We start from the raw sequence: 22,935 nt of genomic DNA, 5'->3' as shown, positions 1-22,935 counted from the left end.
CCTGGATAAATTCTCTTTAAGAGAATGTTGAGGTGTATGACCTTAGCATTGGGTTGACCGTAACATGAATTTACCTGCTAATGGCTCAGAGTGGCTCACAATGGCTCACAATGGCTTTATAAACAGAGCTAATGTTTGACATAATATTCTCCCCCATTTGATGTCTCATGATATTCCCTATTAAAATGAATATGAGCATTTAAAATAAAAGCTTTAATCTATTCATAATGACCACATAAGGTTTCTGAATGCTCACTAGTCTGAACTTCAGCAATTTATTCCATCTTATTTTACTAAATTATATTTAGCATATGATGAAATAATTTTTTTTTTAAGAAGATAGTACTAATTTGGTATCAGCTATAATGTTGTATGAATGTGTCTTAGTTTTCTAGCATTAAAGGTCTGTTTATTTGAAAATCTACTTTTCAGCTTAATACATTATAGATTCTTTCTTTCTTTCTTTCTTTCTTTCTTTCTTTCTTTCTTTCTTTCTTTCTTTATCATCTTTGAATGTCAAAACAAGCATAATGATTCTCTAATTGTTAGCAATTTAAGTAAACATTCTACTGGGAAGAATTTGCTTTACAATTGTTCCTTTGTTATCTGTTTGAAAATACTGCCAAAACCTAAGAGAGGGGAGAGAGGGAAAAAGGTTACTTAATGGAAGATTAGTTGCATTATCTACTACATATTAGTAGTTTTGGGCGTACACACAGGTGAAACTCATAATTTTATTGATCGGTGACTTGAAGACCACTGCATTTTTCTATATGTAACTTTAGAAAAGGACACCAATCCACTAATTCTATCATTATTTCTACTAGCTTTGAAACCATCATTATTATATTTGAGGACATTTTTATATACAAAGTGCTCTTAGCAGATGCAAGCAGACACCAGTGGAACTTCTTCTCATGTGCATCCAAGAGTTCAACCTTAGATGCAGACTTACCTGAGAATGAATCTTTGTAAATACCGGGTTGTTCCAGTCTTTGGAAGGAACATTCCTGTGATTGCACACTTTTCTGCTATATAATTTATTGTAAAATAGTGACATTTGGATAAGACCAGGCCTGTGACTAAGTATAAGTACCCAGATGTTTGTGTATAAGACAATTATTGGTTAGCAGCAAATGGAAAGCACAGTTCACCTGCATTATTAAATACCTGCCCAGATGGACATCTCCTTTGGCTTTGTCTCTCTCTCACAAAGAAGTTCTCCAATGTGTGCTTCAAGGGTCTTCTTATATTACATGAGATAATATCTCATATTATTGCTAAGTGACAGCCCTATAATGATGTATATGAAATGTGAAGATACACGAGAAGCCTTATCAATTTTTTTTATTTAATTGCTTTCAATTCATAACAATAGGAAAAGTATTGGCCTGTGGAAGAATAGCACAAGCCCAAACAACAGACGATGTATCTATTATCTCACTTCCATGAAGGTCGTCGACCTATGACAGTTGGAGTAGTAGAAACATTAGAAATCATGTGCAATTTAATCTTTACACAAATAAAGGGAAAGCATCACAATGCTTGAATAATGAAGAGTCTCTCAAAGAAAGAAGAAAGTCTGTCCCTGAGGATATTCTTCATTTTCTTTCCACGGCAGTTCACACTATGAGTTTCACTCACTCTGCTGACATACGTATTAATAGTATTTGGGCTGGGAGACTGTCCGATGTTCGAAAGTGATTGCAAAGTGCAGCTGTGACTCAGTTCTCCTTTCATCCATTCATTACTTCACCATGTCAACTCTCAGAGACTATTGTTCACAGAAAAACTGTCATCATGATTGAAATTAACATTCCCCCCCTCTTTCTCCTACTCCTGTTTCAAACAAAAATGTATGTGCTTATGTTTTAACTGACCATTCTAGATTAATCTCTGAACAATGTCGGTGATGCAAAATGCCAGGACTCAAGTCAATATGGAAACACATTCTGATCAAAGAAACACAAAGAAAGACTTTATCCATCAATCATTAGAAGCGAAAAAGGTCTCCTTTATCTCCAAAAACAATACGCTAAAATCCTTGGATTTTGATTATTTTTTTTCTTTTGAAAGTCAAGAACAATAAATCAATTTTAACTCCAAATAAGAAAGGCTGCATGAAACATTAGACTAAGATGATCGGGAACTACTCTTACCAATCTAAAGACAGCCCAGCAGTTATTTCTTTCCATTATTCGTTTTATTCCTTAGCCAAGGCTATGAAATGTTGGAGGTCCTTCAACAATCACCAGCTCATGTCTGGTGAATTGCATTTAACTTAAAAGAGTCATAATTTGCTAATGCTAGTTTAGTAGCAAAGTTACGTGGTACGGTTGGTGGATATATCCATTCAATGGTGATATCTATTACATTATGTCTATCCCCATTATTCCATACTAGAAATAGCAATAGCACTTAGACTTATATATTTTATTTATTTATTTATTTATTTATTTTGTCACAACAGTACATGTAACTATCATACAGAAAGGTTATATAGTATATAAAGGTATAAGCATGTATATATATAGGAAAAAGAAAAGAAAAACAATAGGACAGGAACGGTAGGCACGTTTGTGCGCTTATGCACGCCCCTTATGGTCCTCTTAGGAATGGGGTGAGGTCAATAGTAGAAAGTTTTTGGTTAAAGCTTTTAGGATTATGAGAAGAGACCACAGAGTCAGGTAAAGTATTCCAAGCACTGATGATTCTGTTACAGAAGTCATATTTTCTGCAATCTAGATTAAAGCGGTTGACATTAAGTTTAAATCTATTGGTTGCCCTTGTATTATTGCAATTAAAGCTGAAATAGTCTTTGACAGGAAGGACATTACAATAGATGATTCTGGGAGTTAAACTTAGGTCTTGTTGAAGGTGACGGAGTTCCAAGTTTTCTAAGCCGAGGATTTCAAGTCTGGTGGGATAAGGTATTTTATTGTTTTCGGAGGAACAGTGCTTTACAGCCCTCTCTAAGCGGTTTACAGAGTCAGCATATTGTCCCCAACAATCTGGCTCCTCATTTTACCCACCTCAGAAGGATGGAAAGCTGAGTCAACCTTGAGCCTGGTAAGATTTGATCTGCCAAACTGCTGGCAGTCGGTGATCAGCAGAAGTAGCCTGCAGTACTGCACTCTAACCACCGTGCCACCACGGCTACTAAGACTGATTTCATGTTATAAGAAAAGACTAGAATACTTGTCGCTGGATAAGTTGGTTTGAGACAGCTTTTTGGGAGAGTGGAGGGTAGGTAGTAGAATGTCGTATATCAGCTTCATTTTCTTTTGCATTTGTCTCTCTTCATGATTTGTTCACAAAATATCTATATGCCGAGAGTTTCTTATTCAATCCAGTTATCTATATTGTCCAAGTGATAGCCAAAAGAGTTCTAATATTTATTTATATTTAAATAATTATTTAAATGTCCCATATTTACTTATGATATTACTCTTGCATTTTGGTATGATTTTAGATCAGCAGTAGAAAAGGATAAAGGAAAAAAAGTGAAAAATACTGATACGAAGTAATATCACTGGGAATTGTAGATGCAATACCAAGATATGTTACAAAAGCTGTATCTGGCTTGTATTGTTGAATGAGACATAAGGGAAACATTATTATACACAGTAGAGTGAACTTAATAAAAGAATATTGTCTCTTGGGTGTAAAAACCTTGGCAATCAGTAAATGGCAGCAAAGAGTTGTAGTTTTCTGTATCTCTTTTCAAAAGCGAAATCTCTTAATCCAAAGAGCATTTTGAGTCCTCTACCTGATGATCAGATGTGAGAGCTGCAGACATTGATAATCAGCTGATTAATTTAGCAACTTGCTGTAGTTTGTGCATCTACCTGCTGTCTATTTTTCCAATGGTTAAAGAGGATTGAGAGCCACAGAAATTCATTGGGTGTCTTTAGGCCAATCATGCACAGGATTGGTGTTATGTAAAAACCTGGGAGCAGGAAGCTCGATGGATGCTACCCTGACTTCCTGTGTGAAAAGCAGAATATAAATATTTATAAATGAGCCCAAATATTACAAAACACTAACAAGTATCCAGTGACCTTGTTCCAAAGAAATTCAAAACTGATAAGTGTCTTGACCGACAATTTTTCACCACTTGAAGAAGTGACCGTGAGAAGAGAACAGAGAATAGAATAGAATAGAATAGAATAGAATAGAATAGAATAGAATAGAATAGAATAGAATAGAATAGACTTGCTAGAAACTATACAAACCAAATTCCTGCGAGCCATCTTAGCTGCACTCAAAGGAACTCCAAATGCCCATTTAAGAATTGAGACAGGATGAGACTAAATTGATTTTAAATCTAATAACAGCAGCAAGATTACTAATAGGACAGTATTGGAAGAAAAAAGAAGTACCTACAATAGAAGAATGGATATTGAAAGTTGCCAATTTGGCTGAGATGGCGAAAATATCAGCCTTTTTGAAAGACAATATGCAAGAAAGATACTTAAAGGAATGGAAAAAATGGATTGACTATATTCAAAGTAGATATCAGACTAAGAGTTATCAGACTGCTTTTGAATGATTATGATGTATTATTCTTGATTGTTTTCGGGGGAAGTTAGGAACTGATGAGAATTGTAGGAGTATAATTAAGTTGGGACGAAATTTTTTTAGCATATGTTTGTTTTATTTTTAACTATACCTTGTGCTCGTTCCGGGAAGTCCGGGGAGGGGAGAGGGGTTGTGAAGGGAGGGGGAAGGGGAGGTGGGGAGAAAGGGGGGAAATTTTTCTGTAAAACTTTTTGAATAAAAAAGAAAAAAAAAGAATTGAGACAGGTATGCCCCAAATTCAGGGAAGAGCCTGGAAAATGATGATCATCTATTGGCTAAAGATTCATTTCTTTCCAGAGGGACTGTCCCCCCTAGTGCTGATAGACAACTTCCCCTCCCCCTGGAAACAGGCGATAGATCACAAGCTGGGCTCTTATGGGCTCTCACCGATATTCTTAATGTCCCGAGGCTTTGACAAAGCAAAGCAAGTGGAAAGTGATAGAATGAAGGACATGGAGTTCCAAGAAGAATTAAACAGGTTGTCTCTCCACAGTAGGGACAAAATCAAAGAGGGTGTGTGGGAAGCCGCAGGATATCTGAATGATCTGATCTCCCCAAAACAAAGAGTAGCTTTCTTCAGAGCCAGATTTAATATTCTCCCCTCAGCACTTCTCCAGGGTAGGTACAAGAAAACACCAATAGCAGAACGGGTGTGTATATGTGGGAAAGGAGAAGTCGAAGATATCTCACATGTCTTATTGTACTGTGAGTTATACAGAGTATGTAGGTCAATATACATATTCTCCCCTTACTAGGGAGATTGCCAGGGAGGACAGACGACTTTTATGTAGACTTTCTCCTCCAAGACTCAAATCTGGCTACCACACGTACAGTGGCAAAATTTTGTGTCGCTGCAATGTCCACAAGAAAAAAATTGGTTACCGAATTATAGATGTCAACTGATGCCAACTTTTTGGAGATATATATAAGTTATGGGAAAAATACATTCACTCACATACTTTACGGTTCTCCAGGCATGTAAATTAGGAACTGACCCTATTGGTTGAGATAATGTATTTTAATTATAGGAATGGTATTATACACGATTGATGTCAGTAGTATTTTAATTTTAAGTTACACAACAACTGGTTTTTATCATAGATTTTATCTGATATATATTATTTTATTCTTGAATTTTTAATTGTATATTTACTGAGTGTTTTTTATTTGTTCTGCCCTATGGCTGTAATAAACTGAAACTTGAATAGAATAGCATAGAATAGAATAGAATTCTTTATTGTCATTTTGAATGTACATTAATTGGCATACAATAAAATGAAATGTCATTGCACACAGCTCTCAAAGGGATAGTACCTCCAATATTTACTACATAACCATGACAGAATAAATAAACATATAAATAAATACAAAATTATGCTTTCTGTATTTTTTGGAGTATAAGACACACTTTCCCCTCCCCTAAAAGAGGGTGAAAATTTGGGTGCTTCTTATACACAGAATGTAGCCTCGCCCACTTGCCAGCCCCCACCCTTTGGCCTCTGCCCCCCAACAATTTACCTCTTTGCAGCAAACAGCCTGTTTCAGCTTCGGCACAGCCTGATTAGCACAAATAGCTGATTGTCGGTCAGCCTCCCGACCCTCAGCTGTTTCAGGCTTCAGGGAGCGCCATTGCCTATCACTGCACGGGTCTTTGCTGTTTGCTGCAAGGAGGCAAATTGCTGGGAGGTAGTTTCTTTTTTCTTGTGCTAATCAGGCTGTGCTGAAAATGAAAGTGAAACTAAAGCAGGCTGTTTGCTGCAAGGAGGCAAATTGCTGGGAGTTAGAGGCAGATTTTTTTTTCTTGTTTTCCTTCCCCAAAAAGGTAGGTGCGTCTTATAGTCTGGAACATCTTATACTCTGAAAAATATGGTATATCCACACATATTATTTGACACAGAGAAACAACACAATGTACTTCAGATGTAAGCATGTACATGGTGAGAAAAACAAATCTTGCAAGTTTACCAGATGGATGGCCTAGGGAATAGGATGTTCCCTAGGCTACCAGATTCTGTGTTGCGGAATCTGGTAGTCCTGCTAGAAATACTTCGAAACTTCCTCCCAGAGAGAAGCAACAGAAACAGACTGAAAAAATGGGTGTGTGGGGTCTCTAACAATGCTTTGAGCTCTAAGCACATAGCGCTTATAAGCAGTATCCTGAATGACAGGAAGCGATATTAATATTTCCCCTTCGGAGGAATTTCCACCAAGTTCAAAGGCTGGTTTGGGCAAGAAATTGCACTAATTCTCTTGTGAGAAAGTCAGGAGAAATGCAGCCTATAGATTCTTGTAAGATTGCCATTGCTCATTCCCTTAGACTGGGTAACTGATTTGCAACACGCTTTATCTTTTCTTAACTTCTTTATCTCAAACAGCAGTCAGTTTCTATGAAGACCCATTAACATCTCCATTCATAAAGATCATAGGTTCATCTGCGTCTCCTCACTTTCTTCAGCTGATCTTCATTCAAAGGTCTGTTGTGGGACAGAAGGTGAAGTCTATGTGTGCTATTTTCAACTCTTTAGAGACCAGGAGTGTTTTTTCTCAAAAGGCAACTGGACCAGCGGTGGGTTTCACATATTCTTACCACTGGTTCACTGCATTCACACACTCACTTTGCGTGCCTTCCATGCATGCACTTTGCTTGCACACGTGTCTCCCGCACATGCACCCGGCCTCAAAAATGAGGCTAAATAGGATGGCATTATGCCAGGGTGGGTAGGCGGTCCCACCCAAAGTCACCACTACTGGTTCACCTGAACCGGTACGAACAGTTGAATGCCACCTCTGAACTTAACTTTCTTGGTGTTTTCTTTGAAACTGCTTCACTTCTCATCCAAGAAGCTTCTTTAGTTCTAAGTGACTAATGGGGACCAAGCCCTGATCTCTGCCATTTTGGGCTGAGCTGCCTGCTCTGAAAGGATGGATCTAAATTGTTTTACAAATTCAATAGAGGGATAGTGAAATGGCAGCTGTCTCTCTGTTATTTATTTTTTTGGGAGGGAATTAAAAAATAAAATATTGTGGAGAGAATGAATACATTTTCTGCAGAGCACTGGTCAGAATAGAAAACTGCAACTGTTATTGCATATGAATAAAAAAAAATACAGAGGCTTAATTTCCTCAAAGCCTTAAATGTTAAGCTCAAAAGTTGCCATCTAAAAAAATAAAATATAAATTCTATGTTTGAACAGTTGACCTAGATTGTCTCTTTCAATGTATAGCTATTAAAGGTTTCTATGGGGTTAACCAAGCTATAGTGCTTATATAGTTTATAGTAAAGGATGATTTAATCCAACCTTATTTTCATGATCTTATCTGTATTTCAAGTCTTATATAAGGTTGACATTAATCATAAAATATTAGTAAATAATACCTTAATACCTCTCCTTCTAATCCTATTGGACACATGTTCCTAGGCTCATTAGATAGAATTAAGTAGATTTTGTTGTGTCAAAATACATTTTATCAGTTAACACACTTGATCTCTTTTCAGAAATGCAACTCAATTTACATTTGCAAACTTGATAAAGAATTGGGATGAACGGCCCATACCAAGGCCAGGATAACTAAGAAACTTATATAAATACAGTAAGTGTGCTCACCTACCTTGATTATTGCATGGAGGAGGTATTTTACAAATTTTAATTTCAATTGTACGCTTACTCAGATTCATACAGGTTTTTCATGAACTTTCCTAAACCTGAGACACCCCAAATCTTTGCAGACAACATGATCAAGCTCAATAGGCTATTCTCATTGCTTCTTGGTCTAGGACTAGGTTATACATTCTGCATTGTAGAAAAATTACCCAGTGAGCCATTGCTTTTTAGTTAATGTTTTTTTGAGAATGTACAGTATATGGCTAAGCATAAGAATACCACAAGTTGGAGGCAAACAAACAAGTTCCTCAAAAATGTATAAACATTTAATTTCATAGGTGAGGAGCTGGCATGCCTTGTCTGAAATATTTGTCTTAGCTACTCTACTATAACAAGTATGATAGTAGACAGCTGGCTGCATACTCCACCATAAGCATTGACAAAATGGCACAAATGGATTCCATGTTAGGAAGGTAATGCTAATATTTTACAGATGAGAGTAAACAAGGCCAGAGAGCTAAATGACGAAGCTGAGCAATTCATTATGATGAAATCTTACACTACTATTTGAATGCCTTTTAATCAATGGACAAAAAGTATATCAATCATCCTCATTGTGTATGAAACACATACACAATGAGGATGATTGGGTTAAAAGCACCACCATAACCATAACTTAACAAAAAACCCAAACCTGGGGCCATAACATCCAACTCATAGAGAATAACATCGCCATATTTACCAGCAGAACCTGCCTGACCACATAATAATGGGTGCATCAAGATTCACTGATGTAATACAACCATTACATGAAACACATTGGCTGCCAATCAACTTCCAAATACAGTTCAAGTGGCTAATTATCACTTTTAAAGCTCCCTAGGTTCAAGGGTATCCCTGTGAGTTCTGCCTTCACTGGCTTAAAACTGGCTCTACAGCAAGATCTGTGTGAGAGAGCTTGATCTCTTTTTTCATGGACCCCAGGCTGAAACTCTCTTTGTGAGGACCTTTTCTTTTTGGAATAGCTTATCCCCAAATATCCAGACTCTTCTGAATGCCATGTAAGGGATGCTGGGGGGAGAACACTTGAAGAAGATGTGTGAGAGTGTAGTTACACATTTCCCCCTGCTTATTGGGATATCTCAGACTTCTGCCTTGTGGATTCCAGCATTTTGGCCCCTGTTGGAAAATCCAAGAAAAGGCTTTAGAACATGGCATTCTAAATCTCCAAATAATCCAAGAAAATGTCACTTCTGGACATTGAACCCTTTGGACATTTCTGCCATAAATTACAGAAGTCCAAACATGTGGTCAGTGGAAGCATCTTCTATGCAACTAAGTTCTCCCTCTCTAATTCTGAGTTCTGGTTCTATTCTTAAACTGCTTATTATATGTTTTGCTGCACTTCCTCTCAACCTGCCTTGGTCTTCTGATTTCACTTAAGATAGCTCTGATGAGTTGTCTTTCAAGCTTCTGCTTGCTTTTCCCAGAGCCAATCCAATACATTTCATTTTATTTATTTATTTATTTATTTATTTATTTATTTATTTATTTATTTATTTATTTATTTTTCAAATTTATATACCGCCCTATCTCCCTAAGGACTCAGAGCGGTTCACAGGCAGTTAAAATACATATAAATACAGATTAAAAAACAATTAAAAAACTTATTCTATTGCCCCAAATTTAAAATAGTATAAATAATAAAAACCCCTTAAAACCCATAACTTTAAAATCTAATCCAGTCCCGCGCAGATAAATAAGTGTGTTTTAAGCTCGCGACGAAAGGTTCGGAGGTCCGGAAGTTGCGGAAGTCCGGAGGGGAGTTCGTCCCAGAGGGTGGGAGCCCCCACAGAGAAGGCCCTTCCCCTGGGTGTCGCCAGACGGCACTGCCTAGCTGACGGCACCCTGAGGAGTCCCTCTGTGAGAGCGCACGGGTCGGTGAGAGGTATTTGGTAGCAGTAGGCGGTCCCGTAAATAGCCCGGCCCTATGCCATGGAGCGCTTTAAAGATTGTCACCAGCACCTTGAAGCGCACCCGGAAGGCCACAGGTAGCCAGTGCAGTCTGCGCAGGATAGGTGTAACACGGGAGCCACGAGGGGCCCCCTCTATCACCCGCGCAGCTGCATTCTGAACTAACTGGAGCCTCCGGATGCCCCTCAAGGGGAGCCCCATGTAGAGAGCATTGCAATAATCCAGGCGAGACGTCACGAGGGCGTGAGTGACCGTGCATAAGGCATCCCGGTCTAGAAAGGGGCGCAACTGGCGCACCAGGCGAACCTGGTGGAAAGCTCTCCTGGAGACGGCCGTCAAATGATCTTCAAAAGACAGCCGTCCATCCAGGAGAACGCCCAGATTGCGCACCCTCTCCATCGGGGCCAGTGACTCGCCCCCAACAGTCAGCCGAGGACTCAGCTGACTGTACCGGGATGCCGGCATCCACAGCCAAAATTATTTTCCAAGAAGGAAGACATGGTGCTTTCTTCACTGTCCAGATAGAAAAAAAGCTGAGTATAGTGGCAACTGAATCTTATTTCTTTGCTCGTGATGGGATAGCATACTTTTTTCAGAGGCAAAAACCAGGCTAATTAATGCGTCCTTGACAGCTTGTATAATATACTGTTTTTTCTCAATAGAGTGTTTTATAGAACACAGTTAGGTCTTCAGTATCTAATGCTGAGATAGTTTCTGGTTAACAGCGAAGGTGGGGAGCAACTTCAAGAAAGTGTTAGATTTAGATTTGCTAAGACCAGTGGTGGGATTCGAGTAATTTAACAACTGATTCTCTGCCCTAATGATTTCTTCCAACAACCATTTTGCCAAACTGGTTAACTCAGAAAGTTAACAACTGGTTCTCCCGAAGTGGTGCAAACTGGCTGAATCCCACCTCTGGCTAAGGCCCTAACTATTTAAACTTGGAGGCCCCTTAAAAGGTTAGATGAGAAGGTTTCACAAGGATGAATACTAAAACAAGACTTTGGGTCATCACAAGAGAATTGAAAACATATACGTGACTTTTAATTATTTAATAGCAAGGTATTTAAAGTGAAAAATAGAAAAATCATGTATTTGCAGATATCGTGACATTACCAAGCAATAGTTTATGTAGATTTTAAAAGTTGTCCATTTGTGAAATACAACTACCTACTGGGATCATTAATATATCCTACAGATCATTGAAGTGAAGAGCTAGTCATCAATTTATGCAACTCAAATTCTGCCAATATTCTGGCTGTACAACTATTACCTCTTTCTTAGTTCCCTCAAATAAGAAATTTAACCCAATAAAATGTAATGCAATTATTTTCAGTGGTACAAACTGTCTTCATTCTTCGACATTTAGTTTTAAAATGCAGTTAATGTGTGTAAACTAGAATAGCTGAGAATCCCAAAGTTTAGTTTAATTTTTATTAGGATGACTAGTCAAATCACCTCCAATGTAGTATTCTGTATATTATTTCCTGAGATATAAAGCTTAAATATGTGCAGATGAAAAAAAAAAGTTTAAGAATAACACAGTCCCATGTGCTTTTCAGAGGAGGAGGGAAAATCATAAGCAAAAGAACCAAATTTAATTTAATCTAATATCACCACTAAAGCTTGCCATAATCTTCTCCACTGGAAAATAACTTGAGCCCCAGAGATGAGCCAGAATTAGCATAGGATATAAATCAGCTTTTATATTTTTATCAGATTATCCGCAGTGCTGGGTTAATGCTGCTGCATTCTGCAACATACAATAAACATGCTCTTCAGCTTCATATCTCTGCCATGTAAAATACCCTCCCCGTGTGTCTTAATTATTTTAACAAGATAAAGTATGCTACTTCAGCATGAATAATATTATCAGAATTACATTAAATCTCTCCATTTATTATCTCTAATGCTACTTAAAGGGGAAGTTAATAGAGTAATTCATTCTTGTACAATGACCTTGGTCACTAGTACATGATGTTTCATATTCATTATGCTGAGCTAAGTGAGGGCTCTGTTATAATATCACTTAATTTATATTCCAAATAATGCTCTGGGGAGAGGTTGCTCTCATTGCATTAGAGTTCTAGTCAAATCACAATATTTGAAGATATGTATAAAGCATAGTACATAACTGTTAAAGAACATTCTTGGCAATATTAAACATTATTAGGGAATCAGAGAATAAACTGGAAATAACAGTAAGAAGTACAGAGGAACAGAATCTGGAGACAAGGCTATTCTTAAGAAATGGTAGAATTTATATTAACACGCAAACTTAATATTGCTATTCATTCTTGTATCTCCGTCGAAAAATAAGGCATGCTAAGAATAGAGGTGTGACCTGGTTGAACAGTTCAGTGACTAATCACCATCCTATATTAATCTATTATAAGACCTGATTACCAAATATATCACAGTGGAGGCCGAGTTTTATATTGGGTGTTGAGCTATCGGTTATACAGAGATGTCTCAAAGGAAAACGCTAATTTTTTTTAGTTTATTAAAATCAGCTTAGACTCAGTTTTGCACAAAATGGAATTTAATATATTGCAGGAAAGACATCATGACTCCCCTGGGCACCTGAAGCTGGTTCTGCTTGTTTGTGACATGCATGTAACCTCTGGCATATGTACAAAAGGGTTGTGACAATGTTGCTTTCATCAGACTGATCAGTTTGGCATCCAATCCCACAGATGCCACTAGTGGATAGATAGGTAAAGGTAAAGGTTCCCCTCGCACATATGTGCTAGTCGTTGCCGACTCTAGGGGGCGGTGCTCATCTCCGTTTCAAAGCCGAAGAGCCAGCGCTATCCGAAGACATCTCCGTGGTCATGTGGCCGGCATGACTCAACGTCAACGTCCCTATTTTTTCTACTTGCATTTTTACGTGCTTTCGAAACTGCTAGGTTGGCAGAAGCTGGGACAAGTAATGGGAGCTCACCCCGTTACACGGCAGCACTAGGGATTTGAACCGCCGAGCTGCCGACCTTTCGATCAACATGCTCAATGTCCTAGCCCCTGAGCCACTAGGTCCCTAGTGGATAGATAGTTCCATCTAAAAAATAAAAAAATGTCATTTGTATTTACAGTATAAGATGAAAGTTTGCAATAAAAGATATCTAAGCTGACATCACACAAATCAAAATACAACATTGTGAATTTAAATTCTAAATCAGGTGACCTAGAATTTAAATTCACAATATTGAATTTTATTAATGTTAATTAATTTACAGGCTATCAAAAGACTCAAGACAGGTTACATCTGGATGGTGATGATGATGATGATGATGATGTCATACCAACCCCTCTGAGATGGACACCAGTAATGTTGGTAATGGAAGTTGAAAGCTAGTGGAATCAACCATCTTCAGTGATCTTCTAAAAATTATGATGGAGTGACAAATCTCTGGTTTAAAAGTCTCTAGTGGCAAAGTTCCCCAAAGCATGTAGCCATCCCCAAGAAAGTCTTTCACTTTACCCATCTTCCTCTAACTTGAGATTGAGGGGGTATTTTTTAATCTAGCCTTTCCAGGATATCCTCATTTGATAGGAAGATTTAATTCTGGCAAGGCAATGCATGATATAACTGGGTCCTATACTGTTAAGGATTTGTAATTCATCACCAGCACTTTGAACTGGGCCTCAATATTGGTTGGAATCTAGTGGAGTCTCACTACCAAATTCTGGACCAGTTATAGATCTTCTCCAAAGAGCCACAAGAAGATGATCCAGAATAGTAAGTCAAGACCTTCAGATCTTCCAGAATGGACTGCCAATAGTTTATCTTTCCTCTCATTTATCACTACCCAGGTATCTGATTGGGTAAGGAATAATAGAATAACAGTGTTGGGAGGGACCTTGAAGGTCTTCTAGTCTAACCTCTGCTCAGGCAGGAAACCCTATACCATTTCAGACAAATGATAGTCCAATGTCTTCTTGAAAATTCCCAGTGTTGGCGCATCTACAACTTCGGGAGGCAAGACATTCCACTGATTAATTGTTCTATCTGTCAGGAAATTTCTCCTTAGATCTAGGTTGCTTCTCTCCTTGATTAGTTTCCATCCATTGCTTCTTGCCCTGCCTTCAGGTGCTTTGGAGAACAGCTTGACTCCCTCCTCTTTATGGCAATCCCTTAGATATTGGAACACTGCTGTCATGTCTCCCCCAGTTCTTCTTTTCATTAAAAAGGGGGAAAAAGATCAGCTGGAACTTTTGAAAGCCTGATTGATCCTAGATACTTTGGTTGCCAATTCTTTCTATAGTTATCACTCTCTCTAGATTTCCCCCCTAGTTTCTGTTCAGTACAGAATTTTTCATACATAGAAATTACAGCTTTGTTTGTGCATGATGAGGAAGTACAAGAATAGTACTGAAATAATAATGAATTACGCTGGCAACGCTATATAAAAGATATTTGAAAGCATAGGATCCGAATGTCTGTGACTGATACATTATGATGTATTACAATGCTGCTGACATGTCAGAGGACATGATTTAGTAGTCACTGCTTATTTCAATTTACTCTTTTTGCGTTTTTAATTAGTAAATGAGTCCCTCATGGTCAAATGATTAATTACACAATAATTCACTGCAGTACCCTCTTTCTTATGTTGGAGTAGAGAGAACACAATATAGAGAAAGCGTTCGGAGTATGGACTGACATTATAAATTAGAGCCACATGTTCACACCATTCTAGTTAAGTCTGTGTCACCAGTTCCATTTAAAACAAATGCATGGCCTTGTTTGCCGAGTGTTTTAAAATTAGCCCACCAGCATTCATTCCAATTCAGCAGCGCACAGATTATAAGATCCCACTTTAGAACAGATGTTCTTATCTGTCTGGGGAAAGAAAATGAGGAAATCAAACTGGTCGATTGGAAATAGAAAATATTAAATTGTAACTGGTTTGGTAGATCCATTTCTATTCCTAGTTAATTTCAAAATCAGCATTCTGGTCCACTTATTCCGGGCAAGACAATCTTTTAATCCAAAAATGGCCCCAACCTTATTCACTTGATAGGAACAAGGACAGACATGTATACTAGTAATACTGAATTCTATTTCTACCTATTCGGTGTGTGCTAACACAACTACTCACGGACATATATTGCTTCATTTGCCCATCAATAATTTAACACCAGATCAGGTGCACATTTTAAGCACATTTGACAGCAGGCCAAATGCATTTTGGAAGTACATATTGTAGCCACAGTCAAGAATTCAGATCGTTCCGATTGAAAGCAATCTATTGTTCGAATAGTATATTTACTAAGAGGACTGTTCCTGTCTAATTGTCTCATTTCTGTTTTAAAAATGTATATGCAAGGCCCTAATTTCTTGTTATGTGTAATGGTAATTCATTTGATATGTTTTCTGCCAGTCCAAACAAATAACTCTGTGCCATGTGTTTTTAGAGAGATTAAGTGCCTTTTTTCCCCATCTCTCGGCATTGTGCGAGAATGCAGGCTCCAATCCCTGAGGCAATCCTCATTTAATCCATCATCTGAAGCTAGGTGTGGGGAACCCAGCACAGAAAGGATGGAGAAAGGTCCTGAATTAGAGAGGGGGTGGGAAAAAAAGTTTGATCAAACCTTCCTCTTTGACTCCCTCTTCTCCGCTGTCATGCTTCCCTGTGGCACATCTGCATATCTCGCTTCCCCTTCTGCCTCTAGATAAATATTCATATTAGAGTATGAATTAGTCAATTTATTTCAAAATCCCCCATATAGGGTACATCCATTGCCACAGCTGCGTGAGGGACACACTAGTCGGCCCTGTAGGCAAATTAAATAATCCAGGATAGGGCAGCAAAGAAAAGTAGGGGATGATTTATCTGTTCTTTTTTTAAAAAAAATTAAGCATGGGGTATGTGTGCCTGAGCTAGCTGGCTAGAGGCTTGAAAAAATTCATATCAGTGCTAGGCAAATGAAATCTCTATTTAAGCAATTTCATTCCCTCACAAAGATTGAGCATTTGGGTTTTGCTTTTGATTCCTGGCTGAATTGTACAGTTTAATACACCTGAAATGAGGGCCATATCACCCAAGATATAGATAGTCCTTGACTTACCTTACTTAGTGATCATTCAAAGTTACAATGGCATGGAAAGAAGTGACTTATGACTGTTTTTCACACTTATGACCGTTGCAGCATCCCCATGGTCACGTGATCAAAAGTCAGACGCTTGGGAACTGACTCATATTTATGACCGTTGTAGTGTCCTGAGGTCATGTGATTACCTTTTGTGACCTTCTAACAAGCAAAGTCAATGGGGAAGCCAGATTCACTTAACAACCATGTTACTAATTTAACAATGGCAATGATTCACTTAACAACTGTGGCAAAAAAGGTCGTAAAATGGAGTAAAATTCACTTAACAAACGTCTCACTTAGCAACAAAAAAATTGGCCTCAATTGTAGTTGTAAGTCTATACTCATACAACCTATATAATTAAAGTTGTGAAGTATGAAGCTAACAGTCTTGAAACATTTGTTTGTTTGTTTGTTCATTGCTGGACTTTTTATATAAATATATAAGTACCGTATTTTCCCCCAAAAAAGGGGGTGACAATTTGGGTGCAGACTATACACTGAATGTAGCCCCTCCCACCCACTAGCCCCCACCCTTTGGCCTCTGCCTCCCAGCAATTTACCTCCATGCAGCAAGCAGCAAGAAGAAACAGCCCATCAGCTTCAGCACAGCTTAATTAGCACAAGTTGATTGTCCCCGACTTTCAGCTGTTTCAGGCTGCAGGGATTGCCTATTGCTTCATAGGCTTCTGCTGCTTGCTGCAAGGAGGTAAATTGCTGGGAGAAGATTTTTTTTTCTTGTGCTAATCAAGCTATCCTGAAATCGAAAATGAAAGTAAAGCAGGTTGTTTGCTGTTTGCTGCAACGAGGTAAAATTGCTGGGAGGCAGAGGCAGATTTCTATTTCTTGTTTTCCTCACCAAAAAAGGTAGGTGCGTCTTATAGTAGGGTGCGTCTTATATTCCAAAAAATACGGTATATAGGTTTGAGTGCTACCACTATTCTTTTCTTTATTCTTCTTTACTTCTTCTTTTACCAATTTGGGTGTCAAAGGAGATACAAAGTTCTGGTCCTTTTCATTTATTAATCATTTCACTGTCACTGAACTCAGAAATGATAGCCATGAGGGCAATCTTCTTCAACAGAGCTACCTCTTGAAGTTACTAGCAAGATATGCAACAAGCACTTTATGCGTTCTTATTTATTTCCTTCCTTTTCACTCTCTGCCTTCCAGGAATGTCTATAGCTGGGTTGAAAAAAAACAGTGTTGTAAGTTGGAGCACAAAAGGCTTCCAGACTAGGCTGAGAATGAGTCATAATATCCAAAAGCAGCCAAGTTACTTTGACGTGTGAGGCAGAAAACCCCATGACAGCTATCCTCATCCTTGGAAGTAAGAAAACCTAAATGCCAAGGAGCTGAAAAATGTTCCGCCCCTTTGTTGACACCTAAAAACTGCTATCTGAGTCAGCCACCTCATTTTGCCTGTGGTGAATAAAACACTGCTGTAGTTTCCCCCACCCACTTCTCCAAGTAACCTCCCTTTGGGGTGATCTTGAGGCATAGGCTTAACTTTGAGAATCTTTTGGAATGTTATCTTCTTTCCCATCGTCTCCTTCTCTCCATCTTTATATTCTCATCATGGACAGATGATCCTGTGTAATATCTCTTCAATTAAATTCTTCCTTGAACATTTGATCACTTCATTTTGCAGCCAGCTAGAGCAGTCTAATTCAGACTAACAGAATAACAGAATTGGAAGGACCTTGGAGGTCTTCTATTCCAACCCCCTGGCTTGAGCAGGAGACTCTATTCTATTCCAGCAAGTGGCTGTCTAGTATCTTCTTAAAAGTCTCCAGTGATCGAACAGCCACAACTTCTGAAGGCAAGCTATTCCACTAGTTAAAGGTTCTCACTATTAAGAAATTTCTCCTTACTTCTAGGTTGCTTCTCTCCTCAATTAATTTCCATCCATTGCTTCCATCTTAAGAATAGATTAACCCCCTCTTCTTAGTGGCATCCCCTCAAATATTGGAACACTGCTAAGAGGTCACTCTTAATCCTTTTTACTAAACTAGACAAACCCAATTCCTGTAACCATTCTTCATATCTTTCAGCTGCCAGATCCCTGATCATCTTCTTTGCTCTTTTCTGAACTCTTTCTAGAGTTTCTACATCTTTTTTATAATATGGTGACCAAAACTGAATGCTGTATTTTAAGTGTGATTTTACCAAGGCTATATAAATTTACATATTCCAATCCATTTGATAAAGGGTTCTGTTTGGTATCTATGCATTGGGACAACAAAACCTTTCTATTTCTAAAATGCTCCTTTTTCATGTCTATAAAATATCCTTCCAATAACTTGCAGGATTGCGAAGTTTGGTTTAAATGCAAAGAAAAATTTATGCTGGATATTTTAGTTTACCTCTTCTGATGAGCAAGAGCAAGCACTAAATCCACTTTCTCTAAAAAGAATGTGAATATCACCAGCTACTTATTTTTTCATCTTATAATGGAATCAGCTGGTACAGTTTTGTTTTGAAATTGCAGTGTTGTCATATTTCACTTTGGTGTTGTGGCAGTTGCTAAGTGAATCATTGCAGTCGTTAAGTGAATCTGTGGTGATTAAGTAAACCAATGGCTCACTATGGGTGCAGTTTTGTCAAAGTAAGTGCCTCCTTTCAGCAAAACAGTTGAAAAATATTATCATGTGAATCACAGGATATTGCAAACAGTCTAAAAATTGTTTACATAACTGTGGAAGGGGTTTGTCTGTCATAACTTTAAATCCAGCTCATATGTCCTTGTTTTCAGATTGATCATAACTTTTAATAGTGGCTGACCAGTCCTAAGTAGAGGATTACTTGTTTTTTCCTGAGTAAGGATGAACATTAGCTAGGTTCCATGCAACTGTTCATCTTGTCAAGTTTCTGATGGAAGTAGAACTCAGAATAATTTCTAGGAAGATCTGTGTTGGACTTGTTTTCAATTCCAGAACTTGCAGTTTTCTGCTTTAAAATCAACCTATCAGAATCAGTGTTGCCCATGAAAATATTTGCACCCTGTTAAAGTGATAGAAGTGCTTAACTGTTTTTGATGCACCAGAGGAAGTCAAGATGGTAGAATCGAAAGTGCCCCTTTTGTATGTTTATCAGTGTCACGTATTTATACAAAGTCATATACTTGTGGCCACTATTTTGACTTTTTTTAACCTTCCTGTGGACACCCGTGATTGGCATGTTGATGCCAATGACATAAAATAATGCAGTCATAAGTAAACAAGCAGATTGAACAGACCATGCTGCACTTTAAGAATTGTTGCAAGAAGTCAAGAAGTTATGTTATCTTATCTTTGAGCATTCTTTAGCAAAGCTTCTAAACAATGTTTTGGAACATTTCAGAAATGTACTGAGGCGTATCAGTTCCATAATCATATAATGCTCTGTTATGAACATTATCTGAATGGCATGACAGTGCTGATTGTATCGGGAATGTGTGGCTCCGGAATGTATTTGCTTTTCCTAGTAAACTAGTTTAAAATTGGTTAAAATACCACCCTTCCCTCTTCTCCCCCTAAATGTATTGTCATACAGATTTGGGGTTCAAAGTCAAATGTATCAAATGGAATGATTCATAATTTACTTGTTTTCTACAGAATTATCCTAATACGTGCTTAAATAGACTGGCTCTACTTTGACGTTTACTCTAGGAAGTAATATATGATTTTAAATGCTTCTTTCAGAAATATACAGTTCGTATGAGTATCCTAACTGATATTCCTTCCTTCCACACTCCCTCCTCCCTCCCTACATCTCTCCTTCCCTCCCCCTGCCTCCCCCTCCCTCCCTCCCTTCATCTCTCCTTCCCTCTCCTCTCCTTTTCCCCCCCTCCCTCCCTCCCTCCCTTCCTTTTTTTGCACTTTCTGGCAAAAAAGAGAAAGAAAGAAACTCTGCTACTGCCATCTGCTCCTCAGTATAGTTGGCCTGGGTGGATCAGGCCCTTTCTCATAAAAGGAAGGCCACCATGGATTTTGTATAGTGCATGCAAGATGCAAATTAGCCACTTGGTGGGGTTCCCCCCCCCCCAATTCACCTTATTTTACAGAATCCACTGTGAATTAATCAGGTTTTCTGTCCTAATACTGTTTTTTTCACGGTAGCTACTGTAAGCTGAAGCCACCCTCTCTCCACAAACAGGTGATCAAGTGGTTAAAGGAAGGACAAAGGAACGACTCATCTACTACAGTCAAAACTTAGTTACCGAGGATCAATAGAGAGCAGGCAGAGATAAGTTTTCTTAATCGTTTCTTTTTTAAAGATGTGTATGATGCTGTATGCTAGGCATCCATTTCTTTTGGAACATCACAGCCAGGAACACTGGTTCATGTAAGGTTCACCTATTACGCTGCCCTCCAGCCAGCTGGAGGCTAACCAGGCTGATAACCCTAAACCACGGCAGCACAGGCCCAATGATTTTTACATCAAGCAGTCTGATGTACTGCTCTGCCATCTACCAATCGCTTTTCAATATTGATCCATTTCTAAATGAGCCTTCCTTGCTTTGTACCATGAGCAATAATTAAAAAAGCAGCACATTGATTTTAACTAATATTATGAAGGATCTGGAGGTGCACATGCTTACAAAATAGCGGACTTTACCCATCATTCATAGCACAACAAAGGATCCTGATTAAACTTTGGACATGGGGAAAGAGAAATGTGCCTGTAATTGAACATGTCAAAACTTATACCTTCTCTGTTTTATTACATATCTTCTTTTCCCCAGCACCAAAGGATTTCAGCCTTATAATTTCCAATGGATGAATTAGGAGCTACAGAAACTTGGGGTGAACATGATGAGAAAACCTGAAGAAGGTAGAAAAGGGAACATTAAGATATATATCTCACATCTATTGAGCAACTGCATTTTTAGCAAGCATTATTATATACTTTTACCTTGTTCATGACGGCATGGTGTTGTTTAGGTCCACGAATGTATATTTCTCAATTGCAGCAAAGGTTTAGCTTCTCCAATTCCCTTTGCTGTGCACTAGGGCACATCTGGATTTTTGCAAACCTGATCTTGAAACCCTCGAATTTGTGTTCAGAACAAAGGGCTATATATTAACTGAGTTTAAAACTTGTATTAAAATGAAACCTTTCATTCACAGCTGTATCATAACATTCCCATACATGTTTACTCAGGAAAAGGCCTTAGCACACATGATAGGGCATGCTTGCTTGGTGTATAATTATAATTTCCAATCTTATGAATATATTGTATAACTATTTCTCATAGAACACAACTTGTCTCATTTCTGAATAATATCCGGAAAATTGTGCTACATTTGTATATGAAGGTATTTTCCAGAATTAGACTTTTCTATGTGCAACTTTCCAAATATAAAAAAGCAGGATTAACTAAACTAACTATGATTGTTGGATTTGACATTGTTCTAGCAATACAGATATACTGTATGCTAACTATGAAGGAGTAAGTCCCATTTAGCCAATAAAACAATAATTATAAATAACATATCTCTTTTTCATAAATAGAGAAAAGGATTATTGCCAAATGCTAAATGAACAAATAAATTAATGCCAGTAGACGTGCCCACAAGTCTAAATTACTATATATATTTTCCCTAATCATAAAATAATTGTATGGTGCTTTTCTGTTTAGCTAAAGATACAATATCTGCATAGATGAGGGACCCCAAACTTGACAACTTTAAGACTTGTGGACTTCAATCCCCAGAATCCCTCAGCCAACATGGAAATTTACAAGTCTTAAAGTTGCCAGGTTTGGAGACCTCTGGCATACCCTGTTTTCCCCAAAGTAAGACATCCCCTGATAATAAGCCCAATCGGGCTTTTGAGCGCATGGCAATAAGACTAAGTGCTTATTTCGGGGTTCAAAAAAATATAAGACAGGGTCTTACTTTTGGAGAAACACGGTAGATTATTGGTGCCCATTTGGAAACAGTAACAAACCAGGATATGATTGGATTTGAGTTAAGTCTATCTGAGCACGTAAGGCATAAAACTGCTGTTGCTATTCCCTAGCTGAGATATGACAGGTTGCTCAAGAAAGAGATATACCAAAGTTATAATTCCCTAGAAGTGGGACCCATTAAATAATGATAAGTTTCAATTGTGATGAATGAAATTTTGTTAGCTGCTGATTTCATAAGATCCAGAGGTTTGCTGCCAGATATGTTAATAATAATCTCACTTTAATCATATGTGGGTTGGTCTTCAAGAATGCTCAATTTACCCACAATGAATGCATTTATTTGATCATTTAGCATTTATTTATGTCAGGCAGGGAAGAAGATAGGCAGAGTACAGATCACAGTGTGCCATCAAAGCTACCGCAGAAGAAGATCCAGAGAAGAATTTTAAGAAAAGATACAGAGTAGAAATGACAAAAGGGATCAGGACAGCAACAAATTCATGGAAGGTCAAGGCCAGTACAAAAACTGTAATAATGTGTGTAGAACTATATGAAAGATCTAGAATAACAGAAAAGAATACAATAAATTCCAGAAACCCAGAGACACAACTGGGATAAAGATACTACCATGAGATGTTTAAACCCAAAAATACTGAGACTTCAGCATCTAAAGCACTAGGCTCCAAATTAATGGGGCAAATATGTAGGTAGGTGCATGAGGATTGAAGCTACATAATTGACCTTTTAAAAACTTCATAAAATATAACACTATATTGGAACTATACAGAA

At 38.0% G+C, this 22,935-nt stretch overlaps 1 long non-coding RNA gene across 1 annotated transcript; it reads right to left on the bottom strand.

Moving 5' to 3' along the window:
• Positions 1-593: 593 nt before the first annotated feature.
• Positions 594-21,161, bottom strand: LOC131196071 (uncharacterized). The gene is made up of 3 exons (XR_009154618.1): positions 21,147-21,161; positions 20,942-21,056; positions 594-629 (listed from the first exon to the last, which is right to left on the bottom strand). It is a non-coding gene; the product is annotated as an uncharacterized LOC131196071 (long non-coding RNA).
• Positions 21,162-22,935: the final 1,774 nt, after the last annotated feature.

The sequence above is a fragment of the Ahaetulla prasina genome, chromosome 3 (assembly GCF_028640845.1).
Source record: "Ahaetulla prasina isolate Xishuangbanna chromosome 3, ASM2864084v1, whole genome shotgun sequence".
Classification (NCBI taxonomy): Eukaryota; Metazoa; Chordata; class Lepidosauria; order Squamata; family Colubridae; genus Ahaetulla; species Ahaetulla prasina.
Note: the sequence above shows the minus strand (reverse complement) of the source record. Positions and strands in the feature narration are given on the sequence as shown.